Source organism: Oncorhynchus gorbuscha, unplaced genomic scaffold (genome assembly GCF_021184085.1).
Source record: "Oncorhynchus gorbuscha isolate QuinsamMale2020 ecotype Even-year unplaced genomic scaffold, OgorEven_v1.0 Un_scaffold_10668, whole genome shotgun sequence".
NCBI lineage: Eukaryota > Metazoa > Chordata > Actinopteri > Salmoniformes > Salmonidae > Oncorhynchus > Oncorhynchus gorbuscha.
The window spans coordinates 472-10,788 of NW_025753390.1; the positions used below are offsets into that span (position 1 = coordinate 472).

Below are 10,317 nucleotides of genomic sequence, written 5' to 3' on the forward strand. Positions count from 1 at the left end.
TGTGTAGTGTAGTGTAGTGTATAGTGTAGTGTAGTGTAGTGTGTAGTGTAGTGTGTAGTGTAGTGTGTAGTGTAGTGTGTAGTGTGTAGTGCAGTGTAGTGTAGTGTAGTGTAGTGTGTAGTGTAGTGTAGTGTAGTGTGTAGTGTAGTGTAGTGTATAGTGTAGTGTGTAGTGTAGTGTGTAGTGTGTAGTGTAGTGTAGTGTGTAGTGTAGTGTGTAGTGTAGTGTGTATTGTAGTGTAGTGTAGTGCAGTGTAGTGTAGTGTATAGTGTAGTGTGTAGTGTGTAGTGTATAGTGTAGTGTGTAGTGTAGTGTAGTGTGTAGTAGTGTAGTGTAGTGTAGTAGTGTAGTGTAGTGTAGTGTATAGTGTATAGTGTATAGTGTATAGTGTATAGTGTGTAGTGTAGTGTAGTGTGTGTAGTGTAGTGTGTGTAGTGTAGAGTGTAGAGTGTAGTGTGTAGTGTAGTGTAGTGTGTAGTGTGTAGTGTAGTGTAGTGTGCAGTGCAGTGTAGTGCAGTGCAGTGCAGTGTAGTGTAGTGTGTAGTGTGTAGTGTGTAGTGTAGTGTGTAGTGTAGTGTGTAGTGTAGTGTGTAGTGTGTAGTGTAGTGTGTAGTGTAGTGTGTAGTGTAGTGTGTAGTGTAGTGTGTGGTGTAGTGTGTAGTGTGGTGTAGTGTGGTGTAGTGTAGTGTAGTGTGTAGTGTGGTGTAGTAGTGTGTAGTGTAGTGTAGTGTAGTGTAGTGTAGTGTAGTGTAGTGTAGTGTAGTGTGTAGTGTGTAGTGTAGTGTGTAGTGTGTAGTGTAGTGTAGTGTGTAGTGTGGTGTAGTGTGTAGTGTAGTGTGTAGTGTGTAGTGTAGTGTAGTGTGTAGTGTAGTGTGGTGTAGTGTGTGGTGTAGTGTGTAGTGTGGTGTAGTGTGTAGTGTGGTGTAGTGTAGTGTGTAGTGTGGTGTAGTGTGTAGTGTAGTGTAGTGTAGTGTGTAGTGTAGTGTAGTGTAGTGTGTAGTGTGGTGTAGTGTAGTGTAGTGTAGTGTAGTGTAGTGTGTAGTGTAGTGTAGTGTGTAGTGTGAGTGTGTAGTGTAGTGTGTAGTGTAGTGTGTAGTGTAGTGTAGTGTAGTGTAGTGTGTAGTGTAGTGTGTAGTGTAGTGTGTAGTGTAGTGTGTAGTGTAGTGTAGTGTAGTGTAGTGTGTAGTGTAGTGTGTAGTGTAGTGTGTGTAGTGTAGTGTATAGTGTAGTGTTGTAGTGTAGTGTATAGTGTAGTGTGTAGTGTGGTGTGTAGTGTAGTGTGTAGTGTGTGGTGTAGTGTGTGGTGTGTGTAGTGTAGTGTGTAGTGTGTAGTGTAGTGTGTTTGTAGTGTAGTGTAGTGTAGTGTAGTGTGTAGTGTAGTGTGTAGTGTGTAGTGTGTAGTGTGTAGTGTGTGGTGTGTAGTGTGTAGTGTGTGGTGTGTAGTGTAGTGTAGTGTGTAGTGTGTACTGTGTGGTGTGTAGTGTAGTGTAGTGTGTAGTGTAGTGTAGTGTAGTGTGTAGTGTAGTGTAGTGTAGTGTGTAGTGTGTAGTGTAGTGTAGTGTAGTGTGTAGTGTAGTGTGTAGTGTGTAGTGTAGTGTGTAGTCTAGTGTAGTGTGTAGTGTGTGTAGTGTAGTGTGTGTAGTGTGTAGTGTAGTGTGTAGTGTAGTGTATTGTAGTGTAGTGTGTAGTGTAGTGTGTAGTGAAGTGTGTGTGTAGTGTGTAGTGTAGTGTGTAGTGTGTAGTGTAGTGTAGTGTGTGTGTGTGTAGTGTGTAGTGTAGTGTGTAGTGTGTGTGTGTAGTGTGTAGTGTGTAGTGTGTAGTGTGTAGTGTGTGTAGTGTGTGTAGTGTGTGCAGTGTGTAGTGCAGTGTGTAGTGCAGTGTGAGTGTAGTGTGTGTGTAGTGTGTGTGTTGTGTGTGTAGTGTGTGTGTGTAGTGTGTGTAGTGTGTGTGTGTAGTGTGTGTAGTGTGTGTAGTGTGTGGTGTGTGTAGTGTAGTGTGTGTAGTGTGTAGTGTGTGTGTAGTGTAGTGTAGTGTGTGTGTAGTGTGTGTAGTGTGTGTAGTGTGTGTAGTGTGTGTAGTGTGTGTAGTGTGTGTAGTGCATAGTGTGTGTAGTGTGTGTAGTGTAGTGTGTGTGTAGTGTGTGTGTAGTGTAGTGTGTGTAGTGTGTGTAGTGTGTGTGTAGTGTGTGTGTAGTGTGTGTAGTGTAGTGTGTAGTGTAGTGTGTGTGTAGTGTGTAGTGAAGTGTAGTGTGTGTGTGTAGTGAAGTGTAGTGTGTGTGTGTGTAGTGTGTGTGTGTGTGTGTACCTTGACGTCCCATATCACCATTCCTCCGTCCATCCCAGTTGTACAGAACGTGGAACATTTCTCTTCCCTCCTTCCAGCACAGAGATCTGACTGGGATACAGAGGCAGTTAGCACACACACTGACCCCAGACACACACACACACACACACAAACACACACAAAATATACACAGACACACACTGCTGACCCACACACACACACACAACGACCCCCAGACACACACACAAACACACACACAAACACACACACAAACACACTATGACCCCAGACACACACACACAACGACCCCAGACACACAGACACACACACACAACGACCCCAGACACAGACACACACACACACACAATGACCCCAGACACACACACACACACACACACTACGACCCCAGAGACACACACACACTACGACCCCAGACACACACACACACACTACGACCCCAGACACACACACACACACACACTACGACCCCACACACACACACACACACTACGACCCCAGACACACACACACCCCAGACACACACACACACACACTACGACCCCAGACACACACACACTACGACCCCACACACACACACACTACGACCCCAGACCCACACACACACACACCCCAGACACACACACTACGACCCCAGACACACACACACACACTACGACCCCAGACACACACACACACTACGACCCCAGACACACACACACTACGACCCCAGACACACACACACTACGACCCCAGACACACACACTACGGCCCCAGACCCCAGACACACACACACACACACACTACGACCCCCACACAGACACACACACACACACTACGACCCCAGACACACACACGACACACACACACTACGACCCCAGACACACACACACACACTACGACCCCAGACACACACACACACACACTACGACCCCAGACACACACACACACACTACGACCCCCAGACAAACACACCCACAGACACACACACACACACTACGACCCCACACACACACACACACTATGACCACCACACACACACACACTATGACACACACACACACACACAGTCATTACAACCCCAGAAATACACCCCCACCCCACCTGATGCTGTTCTTGTGCAGACTCTCCAGGCCCTGCTCGGTGGTCTCAGGACGACGTGGCTCGGCGGTCCAGGTTCTGGAGCGTTCCTGGCGCTGATCCCTCTCTGAGACGTCTGCTTGGGAACGTCCAGCTTCCCTCCGAACGTTACTGAGCCCTTAGTACCGTCATACACAAACAGCACTGGGTAGCAGTCATGACCCTAGAGAGGAGAGACACAGTGAGACAGACACAGGAGAGAGAGAGGAGAGACACAGTGAGACAGACACAGGAGAGAGAGAGAGAGAGACACAGTGAGACAGACACAGGAGAGAGACAGTGAGACAGACACAGGAGAGAGAGAAGAGACACAGTGAGACAGACACAGGAGAGAGAGAAGAGACACAGTGAGACAGACACAGGAGAGAGAGGAGAGACACAGTGAGACAGACACAGGAGAGAGAGAGGAGACACAGTGAGACAGACACAGGAGAGAGAGAGGAGAGACACAGTGAGACAGACACAGGAGAGAGAGTAGAGAGGAGAGACACAGTGAGACAGACACAGGAGAGAGAGAGAGAGAGGAGAGACACAGTGAGACAGACACAGGAGAGAGAGAGAGGGGAGAGACACAGGAGAGAGAGAGGGGAAGGGTGTGTGTGTGTGTGTGTGTGTGTGTGTGTGTGTGTGTGTGTGTGTGTGTGTGTGTGTGTGTGTGTGTGTGTGTGTGTGTGTGTGTGTGTGTGTGTGTGTGTGTGTGTGTGTGTGTGTGTGTACTCACAGCGGCCACCAGGCTGTTCTCAGTGATAAAGCTGACACACAGCAGAGGAAGGGTCTCAGAGCTCAGACTGCTGATCCTAGAATACACACAGAGAGATCAGACTGCTGATACCAGAATCAGAGAGACTGCTGATACCAGAATACACACAGAGATCAGACTGCTGATCCTAGAATACACACAGAGAGATCAGACTGCTGATCCTAGAATACACACAGAGAGATCAGACTGCTGATACCAGAATACACACAGACAGAGAGATCAGACTGCTGATCCAGAATACACACAGAGAGATCAGACTGCTGGTCCTAGAATACACACAGAGATCAGACTGCTGACCAGAATACACACAGAGAGATCAGACTGCTGATCCTAGAATACACACAGAGAGATCAGACTGCTGATACCAGAATACACACACAGAGAGATCAGACTGCTGATACCAGAATACACAGAGAGATCAGACTGCTGATACCAGAATACACACATACAGAGATCAGACTGCTGATCCTAGAATACAGAGAGATCAGACTGCTGATACCAGAATCAGAAGAGAGATCAGACTGCTGATAGAATACACACACAGAGAGATCAGACTGTGATGATACCAGAGATACTGCTGATCCTAGAATACACACAGAGAGATCAGGCTGCTGATACCAGAATAAACACAGAATCAGACTGCTGATCCTAGAATACACACACAGAGAGACTGTGACTAAAATACCACTGATGGGTACCAGATACCAGAATACACAGAGAGACTTCTGACTCCTAGAATACCAGAATACACACACACAGAGATCAGACTGCTGATCCTAGAATACACACAGAGAGATCAGGCTGCTGATACCAGAATACACACAGAGATCCGACTGCTGATCCTAGAATACACAGAGAGATCAGAATACACACACAGAGAGATCCAGACTGCTGATACCAGAATACACACAGATCAGTGTTCTCTCTCCTACGTGCTGGTCTTGCCTCCCTCTGCGACGCCACAGTCGAGTCATCTTGACGTCCAGGCCAGGGCGGTTCCCGCTGTGGGAGAAACAGACCCCGTGGACCCACCCCCTCCTGCCCTATCTCAGCCCCTCCCTGACACCCCTGAGGGCCCAGACTCAAACAGCACCTCTCCAAATGGCATCTTGGACCCCCACACTGTGGGTCCGGGCTTCTCCTCCACCTCCTTGATGTAGGCGAGAACACCCTGGGGGGAGAGAGAGAGAGGGGGTAATATATTAGGGGGAGAGGAGGGAGAATTCAGTAGAAAAACATGGTCTCTGACAGTCTCTCTACTGATAGAGACTGAAGCTTATGGTCTCTGACGGTCTCTCTCTCTCTGGTGAGAACACTTGGTCTCTGACCGGTCTGTCTGTCTCTCTACTGATGAGGCTGAAACATGGTCTCTGACGGTCTGTCTCTACTGATGAGGCTGAAACATGGTCTCTGATGGTCTGTCTCTCTACTAGTGAGGGCTGAAACATGAGTCTCTGATGGTCTCTCCTCTCTAGTGATGAGGCTGAAACATGGTCTCTCTCTCTCTCTGAAACATGGTCTGTCTCTCTCTACTGATGAGAGCTGAAACATTGGTCTACTGATGACGGTCTGTCTCTCTCTACTGATGAGGCTGAAACATGGTCTCCTGATGGTCTCTGCTCCCTACTGAAGAGGGCTGAAACATGGTCTCTGGTCTGATAAGGCTGACAGTCTCTCTCTACTGATGAGGCTGAAACATGGTCTCTCTACTGATGAGGCTATGGTCTCTCTCTATGATGAGGCTGAAACATGGTCTCTGATGGTCTGTTCTCTCTGCTGATGAGGATGAAACATGGTCTCTGGCCAGTCTCTCTACTGATGAGGCTGAAACATGTCTCTGACGGTCCCTCTCTCTACTGATGAGGCTGAAACATGGTCTCTGACGGTCTGTCTCTCTACTGATGAGGCTGAAACATGGTCTCTGATGGTCTGTCTCTCTACTGATGAGGCTGAAACATGGTCTCTGACGGTCTCTCTGCTGATGAGGGCTGAAACATTGTCTCTCTCTCTGACGGTGGAAACATGGTCTGGTCTCTCTCTCTACTGATGGAGGCTGAAACATGGTCTCTGCCTCTACTGATGAGGCTCTGTCTCTCTCCCTGATGAGGCTGAAACATGGTCCGTCTCTCTACTGATGAGGCTGAAACGCTTGGTCTGTCTCTCTCTACTGATGAGGCTGAAACATAGTGCGGTCTGTCTCTCTCTACTGATGAGTCTGAGCATGGTCTCTGACGGTCTCTCTACTGATGAGGCTGAAACATGGTCTCTGATGGTCTCTCTCCCTACTGATGAGGCTGAAACATGGTCTCTGACGGTCTGTCTCTCTCTCTGCTGATGAGGCTGAAACATGGTCTCTGACGGTCTGTCTCTCTACTGATGAGGCTGAAACATGGTCTCTGACGGTCTGTCTCTCTACTGATGAGGCTGAAACATGGTCTCTGACGGTCTGTCTCTACTGATAAGGCTGAAACATGGTCTCTGACGGTCTCTCTACTGATGAGGCTGAAACATGGTCTCTCTCTCTACTGATGAGGCTGAAACATGGCCTCTCTCTCTACTGATGAGGCTGAAACATGGTCTCTGACGGTCTGTCTCTCTCTGCTGATGAGGCTGAAACATGGTCTCTGACGGTCTCTCTCTACTGATGAGGCTGAAACATGGTCTCTGACGGTCTCTCTCTCTAGAGGTGAGGCTGAAACATGGTCTCTGACGGTCTGTCTCTCTACTGATGAGGCTGAAACATGGTCTCTCTCTCTACTGATGAGGCTGAAACATGGTCTCTGACCGGTCTGTCAGTCTGTCTCTCTACTGATGAGTCTGAAACATGGTCCCTGTCTCTCTCTACTGATGAGGCTGAAACATGGTCTCTCTCTCTACTGATGAGGCTGAAACATGGTCTCTGACGGTCTGTCTCTCTACTGAGGAGGCTGAAACATGGTCCCTGTCTCTCTCTACTGATGAGGCTGAAACATGGTCTCTCTCTCTACTGATGAGGCTGAAACATGGTCTCTGACGGTCTGTCTCTCTCTACTGATTTGCTGAAACATGGTCTCTGACGGTCTGTCTGTCTCTCTCCTGATGAGGCTGAAACATTGTCTCTGACGGTCTGTCTCTCTACTGATGAGGCTGAAACATGGTCTGTCTCTCTACTGATGAGGCTGAAACACTGAGTCTCTCTCCCTCTAGTGTGAGGCTGAAACATGGTCTCTGACGGTCTGTCTCTCTACTGATGAGGCTGAAACATGGTCTCTGATGGTCTGTCTCCATGGTCTCTCTCTCTACTGATGAGGCTGAAACATGGTCTCTGACGGTCTCTGTCTCTACTGATGAGGCTGAAACATGGTCTCTGACGGTGAAACATGGTCTCTCTACTGATGAGGCTGAAACATGGTCTCTGATGGTCTCTCTCTACTGATGAGGCTGAAACATGGTCTCTCTCTCTCTACTGATGAGGGCTGAAACATGGTCTCTGACGGTCTCTCTACTGATGAGGCTGAAACATGGTCTCTCTCTCTACTGATGAGGCTGAAACATGGTCTCTGGTCTCTCTCTCTACTGATGAGGCTGAAACATGGTCTCTGACGGTCTGTCTCTCTCTACTGTGAGGCTGAAACATGGTCTCTGACGGTCTGTCTCTCTACTGATGAGGCTGAAACATGGTCTCTGACGGTCTGTCTCTCTACTGATGAGGCTGAAACATGGTCTCTGACGGTCTGTCTCTCTCTACTGATGAGGCTGAAACATGGTCTGTCTCTCTACTGATGAGGCTGAAACATGGTCTGACGGTCTCTCTACTGATGAGGCTGAAACATGGTCTGAGGCTGACGGTCTCCTCTACTGATGAGGCTGAAACATGGTCTCTGGACGGTCTCTCTACTGATGAGGCTGAAACATGGTCTCTGCCCGGTCTCTCTACTGATGAGGCTGAAACATGGTCTGTCTCTCTCTCTACTGGGAGTGGCTGAAACATGGTCCCTGTCTCTCTCTACTGATGAGGCTGAAACATGGTCTCTCTCTACTGATGAGGCTGAAACATGGTCTCTGACGGTCTGTCTCTCTACTGATGAGGCTGAAACATGGTCTCTGACGGTCTGTCTCTCTCTACTGATTTGCTGAAACATGGTCTCTGACGGTCTGTCTCTCTCCTGATGAGGCTGAAACATGGTCTCTGACGGTCTGTCTCTCTACTGATGAGGCTGAAACATGGTCTCTGACGGTCTGTCTCTCTACTGATGAGGCTGAAACATGGTCTCTGATGGTCTCTCCCTCTAGTGATGAGGCTGAAACATGGTCTCTGACGGTCTGTCTCTCTCTACTGATGAGGCTGAAACATGGTCTCTGACGGTCTGTCTCTCTCTACTGATGAGGCTGAAACATGGTCTCTCTCTCTACTGATGAGGCTGAAACATGGTCTCTGACGGTCTCTCTACTGATGAGGCTGAAACATGGTCTCTCTCTCTACTGATGAGGCTGAAACATGGTCTCTGATGGTCTCTCTCTCTACTGATGAGGATGAAACATGGTCTCTGACGGTCTCTCTACTGATGAGGCTGAAACATGGTCTCTGACGGTCCCTCTCTCTACTGATGAGGCTGAAACATGGTCTCTGACGGTCTGTCTCTCTCTCTCTACCCAGTAGGGGCTGAAACATGGTCTGTGACGGTCTCTCTACCGATGAAGGCTGAAACATGGTCTCTGGCAGTCTGTCTCTCTACTGATGAGGCTGAAACATGGTCTCTGACGGTCTCTCTCTCTACTGAGAGGCTGAAACATGGTCTCTGACGGTCTGTCTCTCTCTCAACTGATGAGGCGTCTCTCTACTGATGAGGCTGAAACATGGTCTGTGACGGTCTCTCTACTGATGAGGCTGAAACATGGTCTCTGACGATCTGTCTCTCTACTGATGAGGCTGAAACATGGTCTGTGACGGTCTCTCTACTGATGAGGCTGAAACATGGTCTGACGGTCTCTCTCTCTACTGATGAGGCTGAAACATGGTCTGACGGTCTCTCTCTACCGATGAGGCTGAAACATGGTCTCTGACGGTCTCTCTCTCTACCGATGAGGCTGAAACAGGGTCTGACGGTCTCTCTCTCTCTCTACCGATGAGGCTGAAACAGGGTCTGATGGTCTCTCTCTCTACTGATGAGGCTGAAACATGGTCTCTCTCTCTACTGATGAGGCTGAAACATGGTCTCTGACGGTCTGTCTCTCTACTGATGAGTCTGAAACATGGTCTGTGACGGTCTGTCTCTCTCTACTGATGAGTCTGAAACATGGTCTCTGACGGTCTCCCTCTACTGATGAGGCTGAAACATGGTATCTGACGGTCTCTCTCTACTGATGAGGCTGAAACATGGTCGCTGACGGTCTCTCTACTGATGAGGCTGAAACATGGTCTGTGACGGTCTCTCTACTGATGAGGCTGAAACATGGTCTCTGACGGTCTGTCTCTCTCTCTACTGATGAGGCTGAAACATGGTCTCTGATGGTCTCTCTCTCTACTGATGAGGCTGAAACATGGTCTCTGACGGTCTGTCTCTCTACTGATGAGGCTGAAACATGGTCTCTCTCTCTACTGATGAGGCTGAAACATGGTCTCTCTCTCTAGAGGTGAGGCTGAAACATGGTCTCTGATGGTCTGTCTCTCTACTGATGAGGCTGAAACATGGTCTCTGATGGTCTGTCTCTCTACTGATGAGGCTGAAACATGGTCTCTGACGGTCTCTCTACTGATGAGGCTGAAACATGGTCTCTGTCTCTACTGATGAGGCTGAAACATGGTCTCCCTCTCTACTGATGAGGCTGAAACATGGTCTCCCTCTCTACTGATGAGGCTGAAACATGGTCTCTGACGGTCTGTCTCTCTCTACTGATGAGGCTGAAACATGGTCTCTCTCTCTACTGATGAGGCTGAAACATGGTCTCTGACAGTCTCTCTACTGATGAGGCTGAAACATTGTCTCTCTCTCTACTGATGAGGCTGAAACATGGTCTTTGATGGTCTCTCTCTCTACTGATGAGGCTGAAACATGGTCTCTGACGGTCTCTCTACTGATGAGGCTGAAACATGGTCTCTGATGGTCTCTCTCCCTACTGATGAGGCTGAAACATGGTCTCTGACGGTCTGTCTCTCT

The 10,317-nt window shown here is 48.7% G+C and overlaps 1 pseudogene; it reads right to left on the minus strand.

The window, feature by feature from the left end:
- Positions 1-2,304: 2,304 nt before the first annotated feature.
- Positions 2,305-5,351, minus strand: LOC124030334 (annotated as a pseudogene).
- Positions 5,352-10,317: the final 4,966 nt, after the last annotated feature.